The 20,014-nt window shown below is 41.1% G+C and overlaps 1 long non-coding RNA gene across 1 annotated transcript; it reads right to left on the bottom strand.

Annotated features, from left to right (window-relative positions):
• Window positions 1–9,971: 9,971 nt before the first annotated feature.
• Window positions 9,972–19,633, bottom strand: LOC104873278. The gene is made up of 4 exons (XR_783418.1): window positions 19,500–19,633; window positions 14,533–14,643; window positions 12,027–12,108; window positions 9,972–10,311 (listed from the first exon to the last, which is right to left on the bottom strand). It is a non-coding gene; the product is annotated as an uncharacterized LOC104873278 (long non-coding RNA).
• Window positions 19,634–20,014: the final 381 nt, after the last annotated feature.

The following is a 20,014-nucleotide window of genomic DNA, read 5'->3' as shown; positions in this document are numbered from 1 at the left end:
AAATTTATTTTTCTTTATGGCTGAGTGATGCTCCCTTGGGCATTTATAAGGGTATAAATGGGCAAACAGGCTGTTTCCAAGATTTAGCTATTATGAGTTGCTGCTATAAACATAGGTTTCTGTGTGTCACGGTAATATAACATCTTTAATTGTTTCAGGAAGATACCCAGAAGAGATGGAGTTGGCTCAATGAAATCTCTACTTTTAGTCTCTTGAGAAATCTCCATACTAATTTCCTTTCTTTCTTTGTGAGATAGGATCTGGCTGTGTAGTTCAGGCTGGCCTTGAACTCACTATGTGGCCTAGGCTGCTTTCAAACTCATGGTGATCCTCCTGCCTCAGCTGCCCAAGGGCTGGGATTACAGGCATGCACTACCACACCCAGCTTGTGCTTATTTCCTAGTGGTTACTCCTTTATATTCCCACCAAAAATGCAGAAGGTCTCCTTTTTTCCCCTTCACCTTGCCAGCCTTTGTTGTTTTTTGAGTCCTTGATAATAGATATACTTACTGGAATAAGATAGAATCTCAGTGTTATTTGATTTGCGTTTCTCTAGTATTCCTTAGTAAATATTTTTTCATGTATGTCTTGATAATTTGTACTTTGAGTTATCATTTCAACCACCCATTTTTTAAATTGAGTTTATTCCTATTTTCCATTACAAACCCTGTGGAATAAGCTATTTTTAATAGGGGAGAGAAATCTGGATAATTTTCATTGCCAATGCCTGGAACACTTTTACTTCCTTTTTAGCCAATAGAGAGTAGAATGTTATCTGTCCAGAGATAGAGACAAAATCATAGTTTTGCTTGAAGGAATGTAAACAATGGCGTGGCATTGTCTACAACATTAAAAACTGAAAACAGGCAAAATGGCCAGTGAGGTGGCTTCCTCCTCCTTGGAAGGGCTGCTGCCTGATCATGTGACATTCACAGTCTTCCTGAATGAAAAGATAAGGGTGGGGGAGGCACACTGCTTTTACCTGCCTTGACACAGAGGAGACACACCTGACACCGAGTCAGTCTACGGAAAGTGCTACGCACATCCTCCACAGAGGATGCAGGCAGTCTGTGAACACTGTCTCTGTGATGGTAGGACAGCCCGCCACGGAGTGAACAGGGAAGGAAACAACCTGGTGAAGCTGCAGGCGTGTGTGTGTGTGTGTGTGTGTGTGTGTGTCATTTGAACTTTACAGATAAAACCTTTATTCTGGTGATTTCCCTCCTCCCAAATACCAAAGTACAGATGAAGGAGGAAGAAAAATACCAGTAGGTCTCAGCCAACTAATTTGTATCTCTGAATTCATTTTATTTTGTCTCAATATTCTATGATGTATATCTTTCACTTGGCAGATCTACTTAACTATAGAACTAACTCATGGACAGACTGAAGGAAAATGAGAATGGATCATATTTCAATACCAAGAGGGTAGGATGGGCCGGAGGTACTCTCACCGGCCTCTTAGACTTGTATGCTTAGGTTTGTTTGCTTGCTGCTGACAAAAATCAAAGGAGGCCATCCATTTTGGTGGAAAAAAAGAAGGATAAAAGGATTTATTAAAAGCATGTCTGATGTCCGAGGAGATAGAGGGTCCATTTGCCTCAAATCACCATCTCACTTTGTACAGGTGCGTAAGTCTTTTATAGTGAGGAAGGGGTGAGGAAAGGACAGAGAAATGATCCCGAGCACCACACCTGCTTTATCGCTTTCAGCCATCTTCAGTTCACCCTCTGTGTGCGTGTGTGTGTGTGTGTGTGTGTGGAAACGAAACCAGTTAGCTCTGGCCTCCTGAGGTCAGCATGTGCCTATTGTTGCTTCTTTACTGGTAAGGAAAGTTTATGTGCTCAACAAGAGAAAGTTTGAAGAAGTTGCTCATCTCTGAAAGAAAAAGAAATCTACCTTTTAAAGCTCCATTTTGTAGTGCCAGTTACAGCAGCAGGATCTACATGCCTTGCATGTATGAACTTATTTAGTGCTTGCATTAACCCTGTAAGCTACATTCATTATTACACAGGAACATGCAATAATACAGTATGTGTTACGTCAAAGTCACATAGCTGAGAGTCACAACACCACACAGAAAGCGGTAAGTGAAATGTCACGGAGAACAAAATTGGTTATGTCAGTTCAGTAAATGTTAACTAAAGATGGACTCTCCACAGTTACAGTTCTAAAAGCCTTGCGAAGTCAGTGCGTTATATAACAACTCTAGCATCATTTCACAAGTTTAAAAACAGGCTAGTCTCCCTGAAGTAACAAATTCTCCTTTTGTGGAATAATAGTGACCTCTAGTGGCTGGTTTGACATGGTGCTGATATGTTCCTCAACCTCCTTTGAAAGTAGATTCCAGAAATAATATGCACATTTTCCAGATTTTAAATCCTACTCTACTCGTTTTAGTTTGTGTGTGGAGCATTTATTATGCTGTTGATGCAGTGTGGGCACTAAGAGGGATTCACAGAAAGAGCATGAGGTGAAGAGTCAGAAGCCCTGAGCCACACGGAAGACGCATGAACCTAAAAGCTGCTGGATTCTGGGCTCCACCTTTACTTACTTATCTGAGCCTTGGCCATTTCATGGCTCTGTTTTGCAGCCTTCCTTATAGCATAATGCACATGGCAATTAGGAGGTGCTAATAGGCTGTCATCTGGTCTTACTCCTCCTTTAGAGTTAGTAAACATACCGAAAAAGCCACCACATATGGGATCAATATAGAAATGGGCAACAGAGAATTTCAAGCCAAAGAACAAGAGAAAGACAGTGCTTACGAACAGCTAAAATATGAGTGCAGCTCCAAGTGCCCTGGAGTTAACCTATGCCCCCCTGGACATATTGAACTTAGCACAGCAGACACCAACACGTGCCACTTTCTTCCAGATTCTCCGTTACTGATAAGAGCTCTGGTTTTGTTTCGGGTTCCAGCTCCCCATATCCAAGAAATCATTAGTCACTAAATTGATCACAGTCTTCTGCCTTCAGCAGTGACTGACTTTGGTCAGGGTTACGTGGACCCAAACCACGCCAGTGGGATCGGAATGGGGGTGGGGGGGAGCGGTGTGGATGGCCATTTTTAAAATGGCTTTTATGGCTATTTAAAGGAAGTGATGCACTCCCCACCCCTTTTTAAGTAAAAGATATCATTGCCTTTCCATGGAGCACCTCAGATTTCTGCAGCTGTCTATGAGCACAGGAGGAGACTTGGATGGTGCACAGAGCAAGGCAGAGTGAAGAAATGGAAAGAACCTGAGCTCTTGACAGAAATCCTGCACAGGGGGCTCAGCCATCAGCTGTAAGCTGTATTTAATTGGGAATTCTGTCACCTGCAGGTGGAAGCATCCTCACCTTTTCAACACAAAGGATTGCCCCCCCACCCCGCCTATGTGCTCAGGAATGCCTGGTCCTTGGTGGGTTTATTCCTTTGAATCCTCGTCTGCAGCAAAAATTAAGTATGATGTACACCTGTGTTTGGTCACCTTTTCATTGCTGGGACAAAACGTCTGACCCTGACAATTAAAAAGAAGAGAAGTTTAATTTGTCTCTCAGTATCAAAGGGTTCCGTTTATGGTCAGCTGGCTCAAAGTAGGGTTTGGGGGGAGGGGACTGGCAGAGGACAGCTTTTCAACCCATGAAAACCAGAAAGAAGAGAGGGCAGAAGGAGAGAGAGAGAGAGAGAGAGAGAGAGAGAGAGAGAGAGAGAGAGAGAGAGTCAGTTATATGTTCTAAAGGCATGCATCAACCCCCTGAGAACACATTCAGCTATGAATTCATCACGGGACTAATCCACCAATGAGTACAATGCCCCTGTGATACAATCACTTCCAAAAGGCCCACCTCTGACACACGAGAGTCTGGGGAAACAGTATAGACCGAAGCCATAAAAATACTCTATTAGAACAACAGGAGTGTAGACAACAGAGAAATTGTTTTGAAGAAGGAAGTATTAGCAAAATATCTAAGTTTGATACAATATCTAAGCATTTATTTTAATGAATAGGCACATAGGTCCTATCTTCTGGCATTATGTGGCTCCTCCGTGCACCTTTAGTATTGATAGAATTAAGAAGCTACACTTGAAACCCAGGTTACTGCACAATGGTGGGGCAACCTTCTTTCCTTCATCTCTACCAAATTACATACCTTCACTCTCAAACCTAAGATCGTCATGACAAGCTTTCTCCAAAATTGAATTTGGCTGTTAAGTTATGTCCCCTTTGCACTCAAGTCTCCGGTCTTGGTTTTAAGTGCATTTGCTTAAATTTCCCGATATAGTGCCTGGGGGTATATTCTCTTTCTAAATATATGTCAGGAATGCAAGGTCAACCAGAGGTTTTATCTTCAACTTGTTTCTATGTGTGACCTCTGACTCTTCTCAATCCATCCTCAGGCAACAATATTTAGTCTGTTGATCCAAACACAGGCATTACCCAATAAATAAAATAAATAGTGAAAACAATTTGTGTTAACAACATTAGTGCTACACAGGCAAACCAAGAAAGGACAGAACGACCTCTCTTTCCATTATGCAGGCCTTGCGAGTTCCTCTTTAGCTTTACAAAAGCCAGCTCCTCTCCCAGAGTGGGGAGTATTTGGCCAATTAATGTGGGAAGAGCATAAGTTGGGATGTGGCCAAAGAACTGATAGCACAACCAACCGGATGAGAGGCCCTCTGGTTTATGTCAACTATTAAGCAGAGAGATCTCGCTGTCACATGGTCTCTGGACCTTGGCAAAATGACTCGTTTAATAGCGAAGAATTACTGAGTGTCTTTTACGTGCCTGGAACCATTCTAAGTGTTTTATATGTATATGTTCATTTAATACAATGACCATCTGTTTTGCACATAAGTAAAGGGAAGCGGGGAGAGATAAAGAAACTTGCCTCAAAGGAACAACTAACAGATGGTAGATCTGGGGTCTGACCTCGGGGATCTCACTGCAGAACCCACCCTTCACCATACAGTAGAGTGTTGCAGGTCCTCATTGCTGAACACCTGCCCTAACTCACTACTGATCTACACGGTAGGAATTCCTGAGCGCCTACTATGTGCAAAGGGAGGGAGCTTCTGAGACAAAGTAGACATCCTCTCTGCTCTAATGTGACCTCAATCCAGTTGGGAAATAAATAGGAAAACAAGCAGCAGAAACCTGGCATTCTTCGGGACCATCCTAAACCTGCTAACTTCTCTATCCACTCCCTGCCCCTTCTGTTCAGACAGGTGAAAGCTCATCTGAAGAGCTTTACCATTACGGCTTTACCGTATGTATTAGTTTACAAAGTCCACCATAATAAAGAAGGACAGGCTAGGCAGCTGTAAACAACAGGACTTCATTTTCTCATAATTCTTGGGCTTCCGTTGACAATCAAGGTGTCAGTGGGGCCTCTGAGGCCTCATCTCTTGGCTTGAAGGTGGCTGTCCTCTCCCAGGGCTTCATATGACCTTTCTTCTGCTCCTTTTGGGGTCCACATTTCCCCTCCTCTTATGAGCACATTGGTCATTCTAGAGCAGAGCTCACCCAAATGACCTTATGTTAACTTAATTACCTCTTTAGGGAGTCTTTCAATATAGTCACTTTCCAAGGTAGTAGGGCTCAGGACTTCAGTAGATGAGCTTGGTTGGGGGGTGGGCAGGGGGACAACTCAGTCCACAGCGCTGTATTAATTCCCCTCCCCACCAGCTTTTCCAAACATGCTTTGACATCTTCAATGACGGCGTGTTCCTCCACTTAGACTTAAAACCTTTCTCAGCTTGAGGCAGGGCAAGAACAGAATTCTGTACGTTGTGAGCAAAGGATATAATTATGATGTGAATATTCCCCAGGGATATGCTTTCGGTGACTGAGAAGCACTGGCTAGCAGTGTTTTCAAAGGTTAATTTAATATTCTCATCACAAAATGTTGTGTTTAAATGTGAAACATGGAGAGAAATTTGTCTATCAAAACCAATAATAAGTTGACTGCCTCCATTTTATCTCCCCAATGTTGTTAATATACGTCAAACATCTTCTGGGGCAGGAAGAAATCAAGAGTGAGCCGTAGGAATGGGGATAAAGTAAATAAGAGGATCTTAGCAAGATCCTCTTATATAATTCAGTGAGAGCATCATCTCCTATGGTGAAACTGAAGTGATCCTGTCCATAAATCTCATCAAAGTATGTTAACTTCTCACAAATCTACCACTAGAGACTATGGTTTAAGGAAATGTGTTTGGTTATCAGGTTGACCTGGGGTGATTGTGGCAGATTGACTAATGGACAACGTGTAACCCCAGCTGAACTGAATCACCATGGTCTGGGCATGGAGGATCATCCTGAAGATTGTTACGAGTAGCCATAAAAGGAGAACAGGAGGGGAAGATCTCGGCCTGTTGATTTTCTAGGAGAGCCCTGCTGTGGGTGGTTTTCCTGGTGCAAACTAGGCTGTTCTCTCGTCAGAAGAGCTCAGAACCTCACTGTCACCAGTAATGGCTGCTGCTTTCATCAAGGGAGCTCTGATCTTTACCGTGCGCATCGCTTCCTGGCTCCAGTGTGGATCCCTCAGGTTGGTGGCACAAATCCTTCGAGTCGCCAGCATAAATTTTTCTGGCCACTGGCCTTGGGCTTTCCAGGTGCAGCTCCTCAATACGGACCAACATGAGACATTGCCGTGGGCTCTAGGCCACTGGCTGGACTCGAGGAGGACATTGCCTTGGACTCTAAGCCTTTATTTAGCTGGACTTGTGTGGGAAACTGCTGGGATCCAGGCCCTCAGTTGAATGCTTTGGGCTTCTAGTGTGAGTTTAATCTCTCTTGCACTCCTTGTGTTTGACTCTTTGGGTAATTATCATAAAATAACCTTATAAGTTAAACAAAAAAGAATGAATGGTACTCTGTGATTTGCCATATATTAATTTAAAGCAACTAAATCATGCCATAGGCTGAAATAATACTCAGCTATTCCATATTCACTTTTTTGAGAGGGAAGAGTATTTCCTCTAAACACTAATTATTTAACTGTATTCATCTTACAAACTTAATAATTTTGAAAAGGAATGCTCACATTTTCTTTTTGTAAGCCTGGACAGACAAAAATTCCACTATGGGCATTAAATCCACCTTCTGGATACATAAGTAATATAACTGAGTTCTTAAAAATTTTCAACAGGGCAGTGTCTCACCCACCAAGAATCTCTAGGACATAATCTAATTCCTTAGTAAAATTTCACAGCTCAAACCTTCATATATTGCTAATGACTCACAAAAGAATTTCCCAAATTTCTGGGAAACCAACTGATTGCATAAAAGCCATTGTTTAAATTAAACATATGACAATGTTTATCACTGTTAGTAAAACCCACGTTTTTAGACATTAATAAAAGGTTTGTAAAAAATTCCAGGAATTCAGTATTTCCCAACAATTGCTATCTGTTAAATCAATTAGAACAGCTTTTCCATCTGAATGAAATTTGATGCTGGCACACTAAAGAAATTTTCTATGAGGAGTTGTATTTTTTCATGGAAACACATTTGCCTTCCTCAGGGAATTTCAAATAAATACAAATGTTAGAAGGAACCAGAATATCATTTCCTTGCTCATAAAATTCAAAAAAGCCTAGTAAACAGGGGGCCACAGAATAAATACTAAATTTCCCACAATAGGAAGAGTTGTTCTATTCTAAGATAAAATGGTACATTGATTAGATAATATTTACATTTCCACTTAATTTCAATATTCTTGTAATTTTCTTGTTCTTCAAGGTTACTATACTTGTAAAAATACAATATGTCAGATAGCATGTAATAAGTAAACCTCTTTTTATAAATTCTATAATTTACCAGTGTTGATTTAAATTACTTTTATAATACTGTTACTTAAATATGTTCATTCTTTTTCTTACAGTTCTTATACAACTATAAAAACCAAACTTATTTGCAGATCAAATGATGCCAAAAATAATTTAATACACCAGATTCATTAATCCATTAGGTAATTTTACTGAGCACGTACTATACTTCAGAAGTTACTCCAAGCGCTGGCATTATAGCAGTAAAGATTGTGACTAAAAATCCCTACTCAGAATTGACATCTTAGTAGAGGGAAGAGAGAAACAGAGAAACAGGGAAGGGAAGAGCTGAGAAAAAGGAAAGAGAGAGAGAAGATGAGGGAGGGAGACTATATACAACCTATAGAATTATATCCTGTGTACTGTATACTAGGTGGAAAATAGCAGGGAAGGAAGGAAGTAGGGAACATATGAGGAAAGACTGTCTGTTTCTAACAGGGTGATCATGGAAGCAAGGGTTTGCCCAGTGTTCGAAAGAGGTGAGAAGATGACACACGAAGATAACTAGAAGAACAGCTTTCATTTGCGACAGCCTTTGCAGAGGCCTAGAAGTGGAACGAATGTGGCTTCTCCAGGAAACAGCAAGGAGACCTCCTGGCTAGAATGGCGAACAAAGATGCTGTCACAGCACTTTAACTGGGGTACGGCAGCTGGGGATACTGCAGTCACATGCCAGTTCATGAATGTCCACAAAGGCCGTTTTTAAAACTTTGGCTTTTACCTGCAGGAGATGGAATGCCCCTGGAGGAGGCTGGCCCGAGAAACAGCTTCACCTGATTTGTGTTTTGTTGAGACTGTGGGCAGCTGTGTTACGAAGCCCAGGGCAGATAAAGGACCAGGTAGAAATCTATGACAATTATCTCTGGCAGAGGCTGTGACTCAGACCACAGTAGAACCAGTGAAGCAGGTGAGAAGTGGTCAGAATCCAGTGTATTTCTTACAGTGTGGGATATAAGTATGAAAGAAAGCAGGAAGTCAGAAATGGCTTCAAGGTTTTTCTCCCTCAACAACTGAAAAGAAGACTGTTAATTGGTGCTGTATTGCTGAAACCAAAATGCTACTTGCCATATGAATATGGTACCAATGGTTATATGCCATCCTTTCAATATACTATTGTGTAATAGAAAGACTCAATCACCTGGCCTTTTTTGTGTGTAAAACCATTGGAAAACGTTATTGATAAATGATGTTATCGTTTAATTTTACCCCTGCTATCATTTGAATCTGGAATGACTTTCAGTGGCCCATGTGTTAAGGTTTTGGCTTCCCTGCTTGGTGCTATTGGGAGGTGACAGGACCTTTAGAGGTGGGGTTTAGTGGGAAGTCTTCAGGTCATTAGATGTGAGCCCTTAAAGGGGAGAACCAGTCTCTCTCTTTGTTGTTTCCCGACAATGAAATGACCCTCTTATCACTCTGCCGTTGCTATTTGGTACCCATATCCCTGGACGAAAAGCAGTGGGTCCATTTAATCATGGACTGAACCTCCGAAACTGTGAGCCTCAATAATGCTTTCCTTTTTATATAGGCTCAGAAATTTGTTATAGCTACTGAAAGCAAATGAAACATCTACATGACGGTAATTCACCATTTACACGTTAGACCATCTTATTTTTTGAAATCAGGACAACTACACAAAATGAGTAACACAAAGGTAATCAGAGCAATGGCTCCCGTGTAAAAGCCTTGAAACTCTGTGTTAGGACACTGTTACATGATGCTCTTTTACCCAGTTGATACCAAATGTGCTTATATGTATTTTTTCCCTTTTTTTCATTGAGTTTATTGGTTCTTTTTAGGTATACAGTACAGTTACATCCATCATTGGGATCTTGTACTTTTGCATGACAGGTCTTGGTTCTTATTTTTTCCCCCATAACCCTGCCTTCGCTTCACCCCCTCCATCCTTCCCTATCTACAAAGACTTCGTTTACATTTTTTCCTTTTCTTATATTTTTTCTCTTCCCTTCTTTCCTTTCCCCTGCCCTTCCCACTTCCCCTTTGTATTTTTAGATAATCATTGAGACAGAAACCACAAAACTTTTGAAGAATTCAGGGATAGTTTCATGCCCTAGGAAACATTACTTGATTACAAAAACATCTGTCTCCTGGTACTAACCTGTAAACTCCATTAAAGTAAACTTTCTGTCTCCTTTTGTTGCCTAGTCAGTCCCCAGGGCAAGGTGATTCCAACAGAGTGAGATTCTGTGGGTGACCCCCGGAAAGCCAGGGGCTGAGGAGGGAATGAAACCATCAGCTGACTGGGTCAGGCCCGCAGAAGGAAAATCCAGGAAGTGGCGCCTCAGTGCTGGCATCGTGCATAACCCCACCGAGCTGTCCATGAAGAGGAAGCCATGCTCGAGCTCCGGCAGACTCCAACTCCCTGGGCCCCCTCAGACTGCAGCCACCACAGCATGATCTTTAAATTGCCCTCCTCCTAGTGGGACTCATTCTGGGGGCAGGAGCGGGGCAGAACAGCAGCACAGGTGGTGGCCCTGGAAGAGAGAGGACGTCACCAGGCCACGCTTTTCTTCTGCCACTTCTGGGTCTGAACTGAATGGGACTCGGATGGAAGAAGAACAAAGACCAAAGCCCTAAGAACCCCCTAGACATTATCAATGCTTGGACAAAGATAAATGCAAATGTGGATTCGTCTGAGAGTGAAAATTATGAAAACCTGCTACAGCTCTTTTCCAGAGGAAGTTATGAGAAAAATAACAAGGTGCTAAATTCTCCCTAACAAATTTAGCACATCCGATCAATGGCTTATATTAGGCTTTTAAAAAAAAATCATAATTTAAATTCTAGGCACAGAGTAAGAGAACTGAGTATCTGAAACTAACTTTATTCATACCTAGGCAATAGGGACCTATATTATCCCGTAAAGAATTTCAAATGTAAAATGGACATACATGTTTACATATAATGAAGTTATTTAGGCAGTATTTTTAAGAATTCAGTCTCAAAGATGTATTAAAGCTAATTTTATTAGTAATTTAAGCTATCTGCACAAGATATTTTATTGCAATGTGCACCCAAATGTAGGAAAATTATAAGAAGATAATGTAGGGATGTCACCTATCAATTATAGTTTTGAATTTTAAAAAATCAAAAGATAACACACTGTCATTTCAAAAGCTTTCATTTGGCTACTCAGGAGGGGACAATCATGTTCTCCTGCTCACACACACAAAAGTAGATGGATTTCCTAGTGCAGTGCTCCTGGATTCTCTCTTTGCCTCCCTTTGATTAATAAGATTGGAAGAAATCGGTCTTATAAAATAGGTCCCATTCAGGTGACCCTCTCCTCCCCTCTCTGGAACCTGCTTGCCCCTGAGGATGTGCTCTCTGAGCTTTTCCCTTGTCTATACTATGACTACGGGAGGTGGGTTCTCCCAGTAAATGGTCGCTCTGTCATTTTTTGGCGGAAGTCTGCCTAACTCAGGGAGGAAATATTAGCAAACTCATTTTTCTGAGATCTACTTACTTTGGCTAAGAACGATAGTTTTCACCCAAGTACATCTCCTCCACCTTGTGTACAAAGAGCCAAGCTCTACTTCCAAGCTTTTTCAGGATGCTTTACCTAAGGTTAGGTCATGTGACTTGATTCTAGGCAAAGGAATGTGTGTTGAACACATAGATTAGACTTCTAAAACTGAAAGATAAAAATCTCTGTAATTGTGACTATTAATTGTAACATGTGAACTTGGCAGGATTGAGAAATCCCTAGCAGATTAGCAAAGCACACTTCTGGTGTGTCTGTGAAGTGTTTCCACAGATGACTGGCATGTAGGCCAGCAAACCAACAAGGGTGGCATCATCTAATAGGCTTGTAGCCTGGATGGAATGAAAGGGTAATGAAAAAGAAGCTGGGGTACATCTTTGGAAAACTCCATTCTTTGTGATGTATGCTCTAATCCCAGCACTATGGAGGCCAAGTCAGCAGGATAAGAAGTTCGAGACCAGGGTTGGAAATGTAGCAACTTAGTGAGACGGTATCTCAAAACATAAATACATGCATAATGAATGACGTAGGAAGTAGCTCAGTGCAAAAGCCCTCCATTACACACACTCTCACACACACACACACACACACACACACACACACACACACAGGTTCCATGCTGCTTCGGTGGGTGTCTTTGACCACTAGTTAGTGCCATGTACATGGGACTCCAGTTTTTTCAGCCTTTCAACTCAAAACACATACCAGCAACTCTCCAGGGAGCTTCTAGACCTGCAGTCTCCGACTGGCACCGTGTCCTGGGGATCCCTCTTTGTCGGGAGCCATTCTATATAAATTTTAGGAGAAAATCATTTTATAATTAAAGTATGACTATAGCTATGTAAGGCCCCAATGTTGCCTTACCAGCAAGCCAACTATGGCTCACAGAAACTTTGCCTCAGGTCACAAGTTAAGGCCTCAATGGTCCTGTGATGCTGTGACACTCAAGGGCAAGATAACCTCAGCCGGAGACATTTCAGGGACAAATTTCTGATCAGCTTGATTCATCCCATCTACTATCATAGGAAACCAATCTAAATCAACATAGAATTACGCTGCCCACTAAGTCAACCAATGCTCCTTCCAATTATTGAGCAAACCCAATAAAATAGTGGCTAATTTGGAGACTTTGTCTTTGCCCACTCTGAGGCACTAACCTCCTGTACTTTGAAATTACCCAAGTCTATATTGTCTTTTTTTCTTTAGCCTCCGCCATCCCCCTTTCTAGGCAATCAGAGGATTGATCGCCTTCTGAGACCTCTTCTACAGCGTCCATCTTCCTGGACTGAGCAGTGACCAGTTTCTCTGGTTCTCCAATTTGGAAGCAGACATGGTGAACTCTTCTGCCTTTGATGCTGTAAGCCTATTTAATAAATCTCCTTGTAGGACTATACATATTCTATGGATCCTATTGATTCTGTTCTTCCTCAGAACCATAAGCAACATAATAGTCTTTCACATTCTCTCTTCCCTAGTCTGAGGGGCAATGGAGCCACATAATGCAAGGTCCAATGAGTGGCCATGCTGAAAACCATCTACCAAGCCCAAACTGTGTCTTTGGAAATCACAAAAACAAAAAAGTACACTTTTCTTAAATTACTGAGATGTTCAAGCGTTTTTGTGGACAAAGCAGTATGACTTACAACCAATTCAGTCACATTCTGCGAAGAGTTTTCATTAGTAATATTGCCTCCATCTGTCCAAAAACTGCCAGCCTCTCAATTTTCCCTGATCTTGGGAGTGCAAAGAGGATGACACTGATTCCAAAACCTCCAGGGGACTGTACAGTTCTCTTGGTACAGAAACTACTGATGCCTTGGGTGGGAGGTAGGGACTACCATGTGAGAGCCAGCAGCACCATGGGAAGGCATCTTGTCTGAGTGCCCCCCAATTTGGCTAATGTTCAAGGCAACTTCATATGGAAGTAGAATATAAAGTCATCTCACCACAAACTCTGACTTAAATTCCCCCTTGAATTATACTCTCACAAAGTTCGGCTGTGAGTCACGTTACTACCATGCATGAAACTTGTCACATATCATTTCTAACTACTTCCACGGAGTGGCCCAATTTCATAAATAAGACTATTCATATTGAGCAAACAAACCCATATGCTAACCCTCTTGTCTCAACACAATTTAAATTCTTTGCATGATACAGGGAATTATTCTAAAATTAAGTAAAAATAATTGTTTTGGGGAAATGGGATAAAAATGTGGAAGAAGATTCCTAAATAGGAATGTTCCTCCTGCAGATATCTTTCCTCCTGAGGAAAATAGGAACAGAGTGGATTCACACTGTTATGCAAATTTAAAATGGCTTACTAAGTAGGGCCAGCCCTCTTTCTGATGAATTAAGCATGTACTCATCCCTAATGCGAAATAGCAGATCCTTATTTGCTTTAAACAGCACAGGAATGGTTCCCAGTATAGATCATTATGCATTTAAGGTCCTCCTTTAATGTCTGAGAAGGAGACATAATAGAAGTGGTAGGAAGTTGTAGCAGTGACAGCTAATATTTACTGAGTGCTTGCTATGAAGAGTTCATGGGAGTGCATTTTATATCAGTGAATTTTAGTCTATTTTATAAGGGCTCTTATCTCTATTTTGTATACTCTACAGAAATGCATTGATCGCATTATTTTAAATCCTCTCCTTTGAAATTTTTAAAAGGTCAGTATAGAAATGCCTATTTGAATGTGGTTGTGTTTTGTTAAAATAAGGTTAGAGATTATTATACTATGATATTAATCATAATGAGTATAAATATACAGCTGTAAGGAAAAACATATAGATCTAAAGGCAAATAATCTTCATTGTTTTATGAAACAAATTTTAAAAACCGTGCCCCACTGGAAAATTCTGATCAAATTCACCATTCACCAATAGTAATTAACACATTTTAGGTTAATTTTTGTTACATTTTACTATTCATCGATTCCATTTTCTTTTTAACCCTTCATTGGCCTAATTTCTATGATGTTTGATTTCATAACTCTGTGCTGTTTCTACAATAGGAGCAACACAAATGTGAAGTAAAAGTCTTAATTGACTGTGTTCTATCTCAATCTTGACCTCAAACTCAGCCATTGTGACTGAGATGTCCAATTTGCTACTTGCTGTTCACTAATACGTTTTAGGAGCATGCATGCTCTCAGGCCCTAGAAAATTTAGGTCTTGCATTTAATCATTTAATGAAATTGGGATTTACCTGTTTTAAAAGTTTGCTTTAATTGCCATGTGGAGACTCATGGACAGCAAAAACTTAGTCCGATCAGAAAAGCCACTGTGTTCATCTGGTTGGGAAGATTCATGCACTGGGCTAACGAGGCAAAAGAGAAACAGAGAGGAGAATGAATATTGAGACTATTATGAAGGCAGAGTTAATAGGACTGGCCGAAGGATGAGCTATTTGGGGACAGGGCAGGGACTGGTGAGGGAAGCAGAGAAACCAAGAAGGACTTCTAGCTTGAAAACACGAGTGGCAGTGGTGGGATTTAATATATGATGAAGACTGACATTGGAAGAAAGCTCATCACTCAGCATTAGTTTTGTGATACTCATAAATCATCAATGTAAACAAACTAATTAAGCAACTAGACAAGTGAACCCGAGGTTCACAGGAAATAAATTCAGGAAGGGATCAAATTAATGAAGGGATCTGAAACAGGGGAAAACCACCTAAATAGACTATAAAAGGAAGAAAAGAGACCACATCAACTCAGGTGCAGAGCCCTAAGGAATCCCAACATTTGCATGTTAGACTGAGCAGCAAAACAACAGCACTAGATAAACCAAGCGATGGGAGTGATTCAAGTAGAAAGCCATGGTCGACCTAGCCCAGCGGTGCTGAGAGGTTAACCAAGGTGAGGAGAGGAATGTTTCCATTGGATTCGACGAAGCCGTGGTTACTGGCTACCTGGAAAGCTTCAGGAGTCTCAGTTTGGGAATGTCTTACTCTACCGCTTCAACAAAATACCTGAGGTGAGTAGCTTACTTATTATTTATTTTTGCAATATTGCAGATTGAACCCAGGACCCTCATACTGAGCTACATTTCCAGATTTTTTTTTCATTGAGTTGCCCAGTCTGGGCTCGAACTTTCAACTTTCAGCCCCCCAGAATGCTGGGATTAAAGGTGTGCGCCAACTGAGATTAGGTAGTTCATAAAGCCATTTATGTAGCTCATGATTCTAGAGACTGGAGGTCTAACTAAGCACATGCTGCCAGCATCTGCTGAGGGCCTCCTTGCTGCCTTCCAACATTGCAGAGGGCATCACATAACAAGTGCTTAGTTCTTAGTTCTTACAAAGATACTAATGCCATTGTGGGGCCCCATCCTTGTGATCTCATCTATTCCTGGTTACCCCTTAATGGCCCCACCTCCAAATATTAACATGAATTAAGGTATTAAATGCCCAACACATGAGCCATTCAAACCACACAGGGCAAAGGCCAGAATGCAGAGGGAGGCGGATGGAAGCAAAGGACAACTAGTACTGCCACACTTTTGAAGAAAAATGTTGCTGTAGAAACAGAGAATAACTGAGATAGTAGCTGGAGGAACAGGTATGTGGCATCAGCATGTTTGTATGCTGGTTTTGGAACTTCGATTAAAGGGAAGAGTTTAACGATGAAGGGAAGGAACAAAGCCCCCGTAAGAACTAAGTTCTTGAGAAGGCAAAATGACTCTGCAAAGGTGATGGTTGGCCTTGATACGCACTGGACAGCATTTTCCCCAATTCAAACAGAGAAGAATAAATTGGTGTAAAAGTAGACTGATTTACAAATCAGCTGTTGGGAAAATAGGGAGTTTAATTCTAGGATTTGTTTTCTAAATAAAATTTGATGCGAGATTGTAAGCTAAGGAAAGGAAATGGTTGACACTTTTTTTCATGGAGAGACAGTGACAAGAGGCAAGAATTATGCAACGGGGAGTGGGAAAGTGAAGGGACTGGAGAAGTACAGGACATTTACTTCATAAAGGACAATCCATTTACTCGGGATTGCCATGTTTGATAATATAAAACATAATAACAAGTAAGTGGAAAGTGTCCCTGGCTTTTTTCACCGCAGCACTCCCCATGGTGAAACTGGATGATTTAACTGGTCATGCTGTTGTCATATTTATTGCAATTTCATTCTTACCATTTCCAGTTCAAGAGGAACCCTTTTCCATGGAAAGGTCTGTTTTTGTTGTTATTGTTGTTGTTGTTTGTCAATGGCTTTGAATAGTTTGTTTGTTTTTCCCTAACACCAATAGAGACTGTAACCAAGTTCTCCAGATGTATTTGGAATCTGTCAGAGAATCAACTTAACTTAAAATAATGGACGAAGAGAGCAGTCCTTAATCTCTATCCCTCCAACAGTGATAGCAACAATAACAGAAAAGCAAATATAGAATTGTACATGAACTGATTAAGAGGACCATTAAAGCTAAAGAATATTGGAGTTGGAGAGGCCCGGGGACTTCCTCAAAACCCACACCCCATTTTACAGAGGAAAAATCAGGCCAGAAGTAGTCTAATCTGAACTTTCACATTAGTTATTTATAACATGGAGGCAAGAATTTATTCCGGATAATTCTATAAAAACTAGCCCAGAGCCTGGCTTATGAAAGATAATAAATAAATGTGATTCTTCAGACTCTGCTCCCTCCTGGTGACCTTACTATGGGTTGAGAGAATCAGTCAAAGAAAATATATTATTGCTGTAGCCTTGGGACACTCTGTGTGGTTACTGCTCAGTGGACATTTAGGAACTAGGACCAATAGTAAGGCATGCCAAAATGGTGATCAGTCACGCTTCAGTCTTGACCTAAACAGCAAATTCGGCACAGAGCTGGGATTAATGCCCTGGCACCTGTTCTTTGCAGTCCTAAAGCCATCTCCCTAAACTGTACTCCCCTTCTGTTGACCAGCTCCATGGGCGTAGGCTTTGCTGCAACATGCAAAAAATGTGTAAAAACATCCTTCTAAACAGCAAACAGAAAGGACAGGAAGAAGGCCTGGTTTCTCTCCCCCTGGTAGTTTTGACAAGAACACAATATGAAGATGTTTGAATCTAACAGGTGTTATGGGCAATATGCAGTACTCTCCATGTCTTGGCTTATAAGGGACATCCTCCCTCCGTCCCAGTTTTCTGGTGAAAGAGGACAAGATGATCTTAAGAAGAACAGAAAGAAAAAAAAAAAAGCACTAATGCACAAAAAACCAAAAATGAACAACTATGTGAAAAAACATTTTGTTACAGCAAAAGGAAACAGATGTATTGTGGTGAAGAGTTTTCTGTTGGTTTTGGCTCAAGTCCTAAGTGAATTTTTCTAAGCTAACTTTCCATATCGCGCCTCTCCAAACATTTTGTGACATAAAGTTGTCTGGAAGGGTTCTGGTTAATGATAAGAGCAAAGGTGCCCAAATTAAAACATCAGAATTACAATCAAAGGCAGAAATAAAAAGAAGTCATTTGATAATCCAAGGGGGCATAAAAGAAAAAAAATGGTTATTTATAGCCCTGTACTCTTATTGTTCTGAAATTCGAGAATCAGGAGAGGAACAAAGAGCAAAGAAAGGAGCATGGGTAGGTTTATGCAGACTTTCCAGAAAAACTTTTCCATAATTTTCCATTTCCATCTGCACTGTTAGGAGCAGAAGGTACAGGGGTTGTTGGACAGTGAAAGTTCTTTTTCCAACCTGCAGAGCTAGTACGTGGCCTCAGGGGAACAATGCCACGCACTCTCCAGGCAGGAAATGTGGGCTATGAAAGCAAAAGTGAGGTAACAGCGACAGCCTGTGAGTTGAAGTGAACCAGGAAATCAGTCAGAGGCAAAAGAAGTGAAGGTGCAAATCTGAGGCAAGTCAGTGAATGAGAAAGTGAAGATCTAAGACAGAGACCCCTGGTGCAATAACAGCATAGCCTTATAATTGTAGCCTGGGCCAGACTGCAGTAACAGACGCTGCACTTTAGGTCTGGCCAGCTACAGGACGTAGGGGAGTTGCTGCAGGCCTTTAGGTTCTGTTTCCTCATTTGTGCAATGAGAATTCAACAAGACAGGCTATGTAAATGCTTGAACAAGTGGATCCTGTATACACATTAAGTGCTCAGAAAGGAAGCTCTTTGTTACTATTTATTATCCACCACATTTATTAATGATCACTATGGGCCAGACACAGTGGCATATGCTGAGATGCTAAGCACGACTAGAAAATCCTGCCTGGTCAAAGTCTGGAAGTTCCTCTGTAAGGCTGCCTGAGCTACAGAGGATTCAGAATAAATCTGCTTTGTTCATTCATTCCTATTTTAGTCTTGTTTTTCCAAGGAATTATTGTCCTTACTGAGTCATTGCTTTACATGTATAAAGGAACAGTCGACAGAAGAGAAAAAGGTTTGAATTCACAAATAAGTAAGGGGATCAGAGTTGGAGAAATGAGTAGAAATTCATTTTTAATATATAGATGTACAAAGAAATGAGTTAGTATAAATGAGCATCTTTTCACTGTTAGCGCTTAGAAGCACGGACAGTAAGTAGCTATAAACAGCCAGTGCTCAGATCTTAGTTTCTAAATAACATTTCCCAATAAAGAAAGCAGGACAGGGTACTGAAACATAAGAGGAGACTGGAGCATCTTGTAGATATCAAGGAAGTTCCAAAAAATCAAAAGAATGGCAATTAAAGAGGATGTAAAAATCAAAGTGCCCACAATGATGAATGTAACTGTACTGTATACCTAAAATGTACCAATAAACTCAATGAGGGGAAAAAATTAAATCACCACATCCACATTTCCAGTTCGCCTACATGATAACGGCTATCTCTGAACCTAGATTCCGAAGCCTTCATAGGAAGGATCCTAGCTTTCTTCCTCTAAGTGTTCATCACAGGGCCTAACTCAGAGTAGGAAATGATGAATGTAACTGTACTGTATACCTAAAATGTACCAATAAACTCAATGAGGGGAAAAAATTAAATCACCACATCCACATTTCCAGTTCGCCTACATGATAACGGCTATCTCTGAACCTAGATTCCGAAGCCTTCATAGGAAGGATCCTAGCTTTCTTCCTCTAAGTGTTCATCACAGGGCCTAACTCAGAGTAGGAAACCCTGTGTGGATCATCCGTGGGCAGTGGTTTGACTCAAGAGTTTTCAACTTGATGATGGTGGAAAAGCAATACGCACGGAGAAGTTGTGCTTCTCACTTTGAATTCTCATCCTTCCCTTGGCTGGTGATAGGTGGTTGGATAGTCTCTGCTGATGCTGGCAGCGGTGAGTTTCAGTCCAGCCTTGCCCACAGCGATGAGGGTGAGAAGCAGACAGGCAGGAGGCACTCACCGTGTTCCTGAGCTGTGATGGTCTCTACTTCCGCTGTTTAACATGCATTTCTAGTTCTGAGATTTTCAACTTGAGAGAGTGTATTGAGACAACCCCGTCATAAACTCAAGAGCATCTGTGAACATACTGAACAAACTGAGTGATATTTTTAAGTTTTTTTGTTTTTTGACATTAAAAATTTTATATTCTGTTCTCTCCTACTTTTATTATCCTGACCCTTTCTTGAAGTCTCCCCCCTTCTCCCTTATGAACAACACACGTTGTCCTTGGGAATCTTTCAACAGACTTCGGAGGAAGTGTGATCCCTCCAGTTTTAAAGGGCAAACTGTGCTTCAGCACAGTTACAATTGCTCTTGTGGCAG

This window comes from Fukomys damarensis, unplaced genomic scaffold (assembly GCF_012274545.1).
Source record: "Fukomys damarensis isolate Sample0158 unplaced genomic scaffold, DMR_v1.0_HiC HiC_scaffold_38, whole genome shotgun sequence".
Taxonomy (NCBI): domain Eukaryota; kingdom Metazoa; phylum Chordata; class Mammalia; order Rodentia; family Bathyergidae; genus Fukomys; species Fukomys damarensis.
This window is presented reverse-complemented; position numbering and strand designations above follow the sequence as displayed.